This window comes from Lucilia cuprina, chromosome 6, assembly GCF_022045245.1.
Source record: "Lucilia cuprina isolate Lc7/37 chromosome 6, ASM2204524v1, whole genome shotgun sequence".
Lineage (NCBI taxonomy): Eukaryota > Metazoa > Arthropoda > Insecta > Diptera > Calliphoridae > Lucilia > Lucilia cuprina.
Genome location: NC_060954.1, coordinates 41,987,046 through 41,998,877, shown reverse-complemented (window position 1 = coordinate 41,998,877; position 11,832 = coordinate 41,987,046). Strand labels below are relative to the sequence as shown.

General features: G+C 27.3%; 1 protein-coding gene across 1 annotated transcript in view; it reads right to left on the bottom strand.

The window, feature by feature from the left end:
• Positions 1-11,832, bottom strand: part of LOC111688911 — a 30,377-nt gene that overhangs the window by 13,684 nt on the left and 4,861 nt on the right. The window lies entirely within an intron of this gene.

Sequence of the window (11,832 nt, the reverse complement as noted above, 5' to 3'; positions counted from 1 at the left end):
TTCTAGTTCTGTTCTAGTTCTGTTCTAGTTCTGTTCTAGTTCTGTTCTAGTTCTGTTCTAGTTCTGTTCTAGTTCTGTTCAAGTTCTGTCCTAGTTCTGTTCTAGTTCCTTTCTAATTCAGTTCTGGTTTAGTTCTAGTTCTGTTTTAATTCAGTTCAAGTTTAGTTCCATTGTTTCGAACAAAATATACAACATTATAAGTTCGAAGCGAAAAACTTTGTTTTCGAATGTTTATTCGTGGTTTCGTTAATGTCAGGTAATATTTCACAACCTAACATTATGACAAAAAATCATAAAAATTTGAATAAATAACACAAAATTAATTATATTTTTTTTACTTGCTAACAACATTAAACTCAATTCAAAAAAAAACATTATTAGACTGGCATGACCAAATTTACAAAAACAACAAAAAGTGTATATTAACTAATTTCAAATTACAAACAAAAACACAATTTAATTTCACTTTAAACTTTTTCCACCTCTAAATAGTTATTTTTTGTTTGTTTTTAGGAAATACAACATTATTAGGCGAAATTCAGACACTCAGGCAGACAAATTAAAAAAAACGTCATTTGTCATATTAATAGTGAATCCCTCCCAAATAGTAAAACTGCTACTATTACTACTATTTCTAATAGTAGTATTATGTACTAACCAAAAAACATTTGACCAAAATTTAACCAACCATGAACAAATGACCAAATACATTTAAATTTAATTGTGTGTTTCATTTTTCACTCTGTGTTTTGTTTTAGTAAATTTTGTTTTTGTTAAATATTTTGGTTGGTTTTATAATTAATTAAATTAAGCAAAATATATAAAAAATAGTGGTTTACAAGTACAACACCACATAAAGTAAAATATAAGTAATGTGACATCTCTATTTTAATGTAAGTCATCCAACACATTTATCTAAATAAATAAAACAATGGTTTTGTTTTAGTAATGACCTGCTGAGAGCCACCTGTAGCAATGATATTACTAAAATTTATTGCTAGTAGTCCCCTTTTTTCAAAATTTTAATTTCGTGTAAATAATTTTTGAAATATTACATTTTAAAGTGTTAAAATTTGTAATGTTTCATGAAATTATGAATGATTACAGTTTGGGAAGGTCCGAAAGTTACAAGTTGTTTAAAACGAAAATATTTTTGAAAATAAATCATTAATAACATTATAACATTAATATTAATGGTATTAATGATGTGAAAAAATGTTTTTTATGAGAATATCTAATAAATTTTCCCATAATGTTTAAATCTTGAAAAAGAAAATTAAGAAAGTTATTTTTTTAGCAATAGTTTTCGAACAGAAACAATTGGTTTCAGTAGAAAACATTGACTAGAATCTGAAATAATCTGACTATGAAATAGATCTTAGACTAATATAGTCTGTATTATAGACTAGCGTGAACTAAAGTCTGGACGTTAGAATAGGCAATACTAAAGCCAGGACAATAGATTCGATCATAGTTTGGACTAGACTAGACTATAGACTAGACTTTAGACTATACTACAGGCTAGGCTACAGACTAGACTATGTATTAGTCCACTAGACTATAGACTAGACTATAGACAAGACTATAGACTAGACTATAGACTAGACTATAGACTAGGCTATAAACTAGACTATAGACTAGACTATTAACTAGACTATAGACTAGACTATAGACAAGACTATAGACTAGACTTTCGACTAGACTATAGACAAGATAATTGACTAAACTATAGACTAATATATCGACTAGACTATATACTATACTATAGACAAGACTATAGACTAGACTATACACTAGACTACAGACTAGACTATAGACTAGAGTATAAACTAGACTATAGACTAGACTATAGACAAGACTATAGACTAGATTATAGACTAGACTATCGACTACACTATAGACCAGAATATAGACTATACTATAGACTATACTAAAAATTATGCTAGAATGTCGACTAGACTATAGACAAGACTACAGACTACACTATGGACTAGACTATAGACTAGACTATAGACTTTAGACTAAAGACAAGACTATAGAAAGATCTATAGACGAGACTATAGACTAGACTATAGACTAGACTATAGCCTAGACTCTATACTAGACTATAGCCTAGACTCTAGACTAGACTATAGACTAGACTCTAGACTATATAGACTATAGACTAGACTATAGACTAGACTATAGACTAGACTATAGACTAGGCCATATACTAGACTTTAGACTACACTATAGACTACACCATAGACTAGACTTAGACTAGGCTATAGACTAGACTTTAGACTACACTATAGTCTACACTATAGACCAGCCTATAGACTACAGACTAGACTATAGACTTGACTATAACTTTTGGACTATTTACAAGATTATAGTCCGGACTTTTGTCTAAAATGTTCATCGGGCTACATACTAGATTAAGGCCTGGGCTATGGATTGCGCTACAACTTGAACTAGAGACTACAAAATAGTTTGGACTATCGACTACAATTAACAATATTAAATTATGGATTATATAGACTATAGTCAGATCTCTGGACTACACTATGGTTAACACTAATACTAAGACTAAAGTCTGGACTGTAACCAGAAGAACAGATTAGGATATAGTATGCACTATTTCCTGAACTATACTATAGACAAGACTATAATATCGACTATAGGCTAGATTATTGTCAGGACTAAAAACTATTCAATAGGCTGAACTATTGACAAGTTTTAAGTCTGGACTATAGAATATATTCTATAGCCTAGCGCTCTATTTTCTCTTCAAAAACGAAGTTGTCTGTATTTTAATCTTAAAAATTTAATTGACACAAAAAATATTTTTTTGTTATTGTTGTAACATATGTCAATTTTGCCACCAATAACAATAGTTAAAAAAAAAAAACAATTTAGATAAATATAAATTAGGTCTACAATCTAAAGAATCCAATGAATTAATATTTATAGAAAATATATATAAACTACAAAACCTATATACATAACTGCGCTTTGTGTTTCTTTCCTTTCATAGACTATGGCCTATATATATGTAAAAATATTGTGGAAAAAAAATACAAAAGAAATACGAAATGTTTAGTTAACACAACATGCCAATGTTCAAAATTTCATAATAACATTAATTTATTCATAAATATATTAATGAAACGATTCAATGAATAAATTTCTTTTGACCATCAATCGTGTATAAGAAATACTGTTGATTTAACACTTTTTACTCGTATTTGTTTGGTTGCCTCTCTTCTGTTGGCCGATCGAACGATCAATCTACCGATCAACGCATTTTATAAGCAAGTTCGTTAACAAAGAGGAACTTATTATTAATAAATATAATCAAATTAATCGTTTTGATTATTGTTAATATTTGATTTTCTTTATTAATATTATTATTTTGTAAATTACTGTTTTTACTTTAGTTGCAAAATATTGCATTACCGTTAAATAAATACTAAAAAAAATATATTTTTGGTGTTTTTAAATTATAAACATATTGTTTATTTAGTTGAGTATTTATCATGTATTTATATAAAACAATTATGAAATAATTTTCATTATTATTACATATTTGGGTTTGGGACCTCAATATGCAGGAAGTTTTTTTTATGTTTTGATTTAAGCATGTTTACTCGATAAAACTTATAACCAGGTATTATTGTTAAAATTTCATAATTAATCATTTTTGTAAGTAAAATTAATTTGAGAATTTTAAGTTAAAGTTTCTTATAAAAAATGTAAAATTTTGAAGCGTTAAACTGTGTTTTCTATTCCAAATAAAAATATCTATTCAGACTATTGTTTAGTCCTTAGTACAGACTATAGTTCATGCTATAGTGCAGACTTTAGTTTTATCTATAGTCTAGACTGTAATTTAGTCTATAGTCCAGACAATAGTTTAGTCTATAGTCGAGACTATAGTTAAGTCTATAGTCCAGACAATAGTTTAGTCTATAGTAGAGATTTTAGTTAAGTCTATAGTCCAGATTATAATTAAGTCTATAGTCTAGACTATAGTAAAGTCTATAGTCCAAACTATCCAGCCTATAGTTTAGTCTATAGTATTGCTTGTAGACCACTCTATAGTCTAGACTATAGTTTATTCCATAGTTTATACTATAGTTTATTCCATAGTTTATACTATAGTCTATTCTATAGTCTAGACTAAAATCTATTCTATAGTCTAGACTATAGTTTATTCCTTAGTTTATACTATAGTCTATTCTATAGTCTAGATTCTAGTCTATTCTATAGTGTAGACTCTAGTCTATTCTATAGTCTAGACTCTAGTCTATTCTATAGTCTGACTCAAGTCTATTCTATAATCTAGACTCTAGTCTATTCCATAGTCTAGACTCTAGTCTATTCTATAGTCTAGACTCTACTCTAGTCTAGACTCTAGACTCTAGTCTATTCTATAGTCTAGACTCTAGTCTATTCTATAGTCTAGACTCTAGTCTATTCTATAGTCTAGACTCTAGTCTATTCTATAGTCTAGACTCTAGTCTATTCTATAGTCTAGACTCTAGTCTATTCTATAGTCTAGACTCTAGTCTATTCTATAGTCTAGATTCTAGTCTATTCTATAGTCTAGACTCTAGTCTATTCTATAGTCTAGACTCTAGTCTATTCTATAGTCTAGACTCTAGTCTATTCTATAGTCTAGACGCTAGTCTATTCTATAGTCTAGACTCTAGTCTATTCCATAGTCTAGACTCTAGTCTATTCTATAGTCTAGATTCTAGTCAATTCTATAGTCTAGACTCTAGTATATTCTATAGTCTAGACTCTAGCCTATTCCATAGTCTAGACTCTGGTCTATTCTATAGTCTAGACTCCAGTTTATTCTATAGTCTAGACTCTAGTCTATTCTATAGTCTAGACTCTAGTCTATTCTATAGTCTAGACTCAAGTCTATTCTATAGTCTAGACTCTAGTCTATTCTATAGTTTATTCTATAATCTAGGCTATAGTATATTCTATAGTCTATTCTATAGTTTATTCTTAAGTCTAGACTATACTCTATTCGATAGTCTAGACTATAGTATATTCTATAGTCTAGACTCTGGTCTATTCTATAGTCTAGACTCCAGTTTATTCTATAGTCTAGACTCTAGTCAATTCTATAGTCTAGACTTAAGTCTATTCTATAGTCTAGACTCTAGTCTATTCTATAGTCTATTCTATAATCTAGGCTATAGTATATCCTATAGTCTAGACTATAGTCTATTCTATAGTTTATTCTAAAGTCTAGACTATACTCTATTCGATAGTCTAGACTATAGTATATTCTATAGTCTAGACTATAGTCTATTCTATAGTCTAGACTATAGTCTATTCTATAGTCTAGACTATAGTCTATTCTATAGTCTAGACCATAGTCTATTCTACAGTCAGGCTATAGCCTATTCAATAGTCTAGACTATAGTCTATTCTATGGTCTATTCTATAGTCTATTCTCTAATCCATAGTCTATTCTAAAGACTATTCTATAGTCTAGACTATAGTAGACTATAGTCTGTTCTATAGTCTATTCTATAGTCTAGATCATAGTCTATTCAATAGTCTATGCTATCGTTCAGACTACATTTCAGTTTATATTCTAGTTAATAATTCAGACTTTAATCTAGTCTCTACAATAGACTATGGTCTAGTGTTTAATCCAGAATACAGTCTAGTTTAAAGTCCAGAATATAATCTAGTCTATAATCTAATGTATAGTCCTGACGATAGACTAGTCTTTAATCTAGACTATAGTCTAGTCTATAGTACAAACTATTGTGTAGTCTATAGTCCAGACTATACTCTAGTCTATAATACAGACTGTGGTTTAGTCTAAAGTCCAGACAATAGTTAAATCTATGGTCCAGATTATAGTCTTGTGTATAGTCCAGACTATAGTATAATCTCTAATACAGACTATGATCAAATCAATATTGCAGATTGTAGTTTAGTGCTTAATCCAGAATATAGTTCAGACCATAATCTGTAGTCCCGGATACAGTCTGGTATATAGTCTAAGCTATAGTGTAGTCTATAGTTTAGTCTATGGTCCAGTATAGTATATAGTCTTATCTAGAGTCTTGTCTACAGTCAAAAGTGTAGTCTAATCAAAAATCCAGAACAAATAATTTAGTTTACGTACAGTAAAAACTATAGTGTTGTTTATAGTCCAGACTATGATCTAGACTATAGTATAGACTTTAGTCTAGTTTACTCCATACTTTATACATATTTAAAAAGTAACATGAAAGATCTTGAATATCTCTTAAGAAAGATCAGTTTCCGTAGAGATTAAAAGAAAAAAAGAGGATTATTATTATTTTTTTTTTTGAAATTATGATGATCCCCTTTAAAACATGTACCAGTCTCGTAGCATGTACTGCTAAAAATAATTTTTTTTAGAAAAAAAGTAAAAGTATAAAAACAAAATTATTTTTAGTTGAAACAATAAAAAACACGAACAAAAAGAGGAAGCAATTTTGGGTTTTTTTTTCAAAATTTGCAAACACTGTGAGGAGTGTTAATTAGAGTTACAGTGTGATTGAGTGAATGCATAGCAAATTATTTTAGTTTTTTTTTATTTTTCTATAGTATGCAATCTGAATAAAAAGTGTTACTTTTATTTTTATTAGATCAGGTCTCAAATTTAATTTGTTCGAAAAATAAAGAAAAAAAAAATTCCGCATGATTTCCTGTATGTTTTATATCAACTTTGTTGATATAGTAACATATATTTTAATAACAGAGTTGGATAATACAATAAGAAAAATAACTGATCATTATAGCATATGAATCAAAAACCTTGGCCCTCAGCAGGTTTTTTATTTTTCGTTTCGAAAATTATCTAACTAAAGTTGTAAAGTCATGTTTAAATATTTGTTTTAATGAAGTTACAGTTTTAATTAATAGTTAGTCCCCACCCAAATTGAATAAATAACAAATTACTCTAAATAAACAAAGTAATAAATCCATATGATTTTTGCATATTAATTTGAAATTGTTAACATTTTTTTGCAACAAAATTAGCTAAGACATTGTTTTAATGATCAATTTATATTTATTTTAGCATTAACTTTAATTTCAAATTTAAAACTCTTGATGAATATCAATTTTTAACAAAATTTTTTTGTTTTTTATATTTTTCATTTTGTATTATTAAAAAAAAGTTAAACAATCAAATTCATCAGTTATACAGATTTCATAACTGATTTATATCATTATAATAATAACAAACACAACATGATCGTGTTGACAACAATGATCATTGTAAGATCACGTCTTTCGTTGGCAGAAGAGCTTTTAATGTTTGTATTCATTTCAGATTTGCTTGTAAGTTTCCTGTTTATTGGCTGCTGATCCGTTCCCCTTTCCAAACTAAACACGTCTTAGCCTGTAGTTCATTGGGTTTGTAAGACAAATTTCGCCCAAGTAATAAAATATGTTGATAAGTGCTTTTCTTTCAGACTTTATATTAATTCCGTGTTTAAGTTTATGTCATCATCTGGAAGATTTTTGTTGATTTAACTAAATAAAATATTTAAATATTTTTTACAGTAGCTAATTAGTATGTCTTCTTCTTCTTTTTTTTTACTTTATTGCAAATATTTTAACTGCTAATTTTTATGGGGTTTATTTGTCACTAATCTTACACAATTTGTATGTATTTCGTTATGGGCTTTTAGGGTAAAATTAGTTAAATAATATTTACAATTTGTTTATTATGGATTTCGTGAGAAAATTGCTAAAAACAAAATTATAATTTCTTTTTGGAATTATATATATTTTGTAAGTTTTTCTTGTTGTATTATATATCTTTTTAGAAAGAGCTTTACTTTACAACTTTTTCTATATAAATAAAGTTTTCAGAACCAATTTCTCTTTAAAGAGGAGATAGTTGCAAACGCCTTTTCTTCATATACAAAGAAAATCTTTTCCTCTAAATGGAAAAAAGCTAAAAAAAGTTTTCAAAGAAAACTTAGCACAAGCTTTTCTTTACAATAAAAAATGTTAAAAGTTTAAATGAAAAAAAAAGAACTAAAAAAAGTTTTCATAACATTTGTTTTATAAAGCAAAAGCTTTAAAGCTCTTTTGTATAAAGAGGAAAACTTAGTGAAAGCTTTTTTTAACATAGCAAAAATATTAAAAGCTTAAATGAAAAAAAATAGAAATTAAAAAAATTTCCATAAGATTTGTTTTAAATTTATTTTATAAAGAACATCGCGAAAGCTATTTTGTATAAAGTAAAAAACTTAGGGAAAGCTTTACTTAACATAGAGAAAAAAATGTCAAAAGCTTAAATGGGAAACAGCTAAAAAAGTTTTCATATGATTTGTTCTATAAAGAAAAATAGTTTCGAAAGCTCTTTTGTATAATGGAAAAACTTGGCGAAAGCTTTTCTTAACATAGGGAAAAAAATTTCAAAAGCATAAATTGAAAAAAAGCTAAAAAATAAAGTTTTCATAGGATTTGAAAGCTCAAAATCTCTTTTGTATATATCGTTAAAAACTTGGCGAAAGCTTTTCTTAACATAAAAAATGTTGATGGAAAAAGTTTTAAAAGCTTTTACTCTATTGGTAGAAAAAGTTATCGAAAGCTTTTGTTCTTATGTATATAGATACCTTAACATTTTAAAAAGCTTTTTATCTATATAAACCTTTTGCTCTTTATATAAATAGTTGTAAAGAGCCTTTGCTCTATATAGAGCAAAATTTTTCAAAAGGTTTTTCTATCTAGAGAACAAAAGCTTTTTCCCTGTACAGCGATATAAAAAGGAAATCTTTGCAAAAGCTTCTACTGAATTTAGAGAAAAAGCTGACAAAAGCTTATTTTTAATATAGAACTTTTGTTTCATATATAAAAGGAATCTAAAGAGCTTATGTTCCCTGTTGTTGGTCTTTATAGAGAATTTAATTTCTAAAGATTTTAGTAAAAAAACTGACAAAAAGTTGTTTCTCAATATAGAAAAATATATTTCAAAATCTTTTTCTCTTTATAAAGGAAAATTCTTTTTATAAAGAAATATTCATCAAGAGTTGCTTCTCTTTTTTAAGAAAACCTTATTAAAAGCTCTTTCTATATGTGTAGAAACCGATCACTAAAGCTTCAATTTTACATACATAAAGAGTTTACAAAAGCTTTTATTCAACCTTAAAAACAATCTGACAAAAGCTTATTCTTTTGCTTCCCTGTATAGAGAAAACTTTTTCTCTTTATACATTACATTTTTAAAAGCTTTTTATCTTTATTAAATATTGTAGAAAAATATAGACAAAAAATCAGTTTGTTTTGCTTAACAACATAAAAAAGGGACAGGAGCTTTTTCTTAAATAAATTAAAGCTTGTCAAAAGCTTCTACAGTCTCCAAATCATTTACTCTATATAGAAAATGGAGTTACCAAGAGCAGAAGTTACAGAAAAGTGTTCAATAGCTTAATTAAACCATGTCAGAAGCTTCTACAGTATCAAAATCTATTACTCTGTATAGAAAATGAAGTTACTAAGAGACATAAAAATGGTAAAGTCTTCTACAGTCTCAAAAGCTTTTATTCTATAAAGAAAACGAAGAAGTTACAGAAAAATGGTCAAGAACTTATTTTAAATAAACAAAATCTTCTTCATAGCTTCTACAGTCTCAAAATCTTTTACTCTATAAAGTTAATAAGAGCTTTTATTATATAGAGAACATGGTAAAAAGCTTTTTCTCCAGTTTTAAAGAACTTTTTATCTATATAAACAAGTTTTTTCTATATAGAAAGAAATAAAAATAAGCTTTTGTAGAAAGATAAAGTCATAGCTTTATATTTAACTTGTAAATCGAACTCTCTATATAGAAAAAATTGGTTAGAAGCTTTTAGAGAAAAACTTATTAAGAGCTTTTGTTATATAAACAAACTTTTATATAGATAAAATGTTAAAAACAGATTCCATACAAAGAAAATGTTATCAAAAGCTTTTTGATTTATAAAGTTAAGCTTTTTTTTCTATTCAGAGATAAAGTTGTCAAGAGCTTTTGCTCTATATAGAAAGAAAATATTATCAAGAGCGTTTTTAGAACAAAAAAGTTTTCGAAAGCTTTTCTTCATATAACACAACTTAGAACAAGAACTATCAAAAAAACAACTTTTACTCTTTATAGAACTTTCTGATATTTTGCTCTTCATACTAAAGCTGTTTTAAAATTAAAATTATTTTGAAATTAATTAAAGATAAATACCTAAAACTTTCACAAACTTTACGAAAAAAGAAAGGTTTTTTTTCATGTATAAACTATTCCAATAACTGAAATACAAAACGTTTTCAAAACCATAAAATAAATTTTGTGGCATTTTTGTTAAAAAAAAAAATGTCAAATAATCTTAAATATTATAGAGTTAATGACTTATTTATATATATTGATTAGTTTTCAATTATAATGTCTTTTCAAAACAATTTAAAAATTTGCATAATTTTGTACTATTTATTAGAGTTTAACTATCAATTTACACATGAGTTAGTTAATTGGCTTAAGATCAAGATTTATTTAACTACTTGACTATATGTATAACATTAAGTGTGATGGACGGACTGAATATGATTTGGTTTGTTACTCAGTCGAACTTAATAAATAGTAACGGAATTCTAGATTATAAAAAAAAATAATAAAAACAATGACTTTAAAATTCATTGACCGACAACAATTTATGAATTAGTTTTTTTTTGTCGTCTTCTCGTTAAAAACTTTATGGTTTTGTGGTATGTATGACGAAAAAACTAAAAAAAATTTGCTGCATATAGTTGAAAATAATTGTGTAAATTGTGTAGCACTTAAAAATTAGCGCATTACTCTCTCATACCCACATTTAATGGTACCACCAAATGACCATTCCAGTTCATAGTAGTTTTGTCAGTATAATGGAAAAAAACCTCAACAGATTTTGAACGGAAGTTATTAAAGAAAATTGTGTTCGTTTGTCATAATTAATATGTGCCAATTGTTTGTTAGCAAAAGTTGAGGGGCAATTAAAAAAAATACTAACATTTTATATATCGATTAAGTTAAATTGTAGTAGTTTAGTTATTTCTTATTATTGGATTGGAGAAAAAAGTTGTTCCTTAAAAAATGTTAAGTGTTTTTATTATATAAAGAACTTTTCCAATAATATTGGAGTTTTTTTTCTTTACATAGAGGAAAAGTAATCAAAAGCTTTCCCTCCATATAAACAAATAAGTAGTTATCAAAAGCTTTTTCTTTCTGTAATGAAAATTTTGTTTAAAGGTCTATATAGAGAAAACGTCTTCAAATATTTCCGTCTACGGTTTTTCTTCTTCCAGGATTACGGAATGATATATATACAGTTCTTATTAGGATCTTATACCACAGCCAAATGTTGCAAGACAACTTAAAAACAAGTAAGAAAGAATAGTCGGACGAGACCGACCATGTAATACCCTACACCTGTTGCAAGAAATAAAAGCTGATTTAGTTTTCATAATATAACATTTAGGTTGAATTGTACCTTGCCTTAGATTACATAAGTTATTTATTGTTTAGGAGAATTGTTGACATTTAAGTCAAGTTTTGAAGAGGGCTTTTCATAGGGCCTAGGGTCAACTGAGGCCATATAATTATAAAGTGCATAAGGGTCAAGGCTTGTATGGAACTTGGATCAGCAGCTTTTTGTCGAGATACGGCGGGTTCCCTTGTATGTTAACCATTTTCAAAAGGCTTCGTCTCCGGTACCATACAATGTCATGTGTCAAATTTCATTGAAATTTCGAACTGTCGTTTGATTAACAGGTTTATCTATCTATCTATCTATCTATCTATCTATCTATCTATCTATCTATCTATCT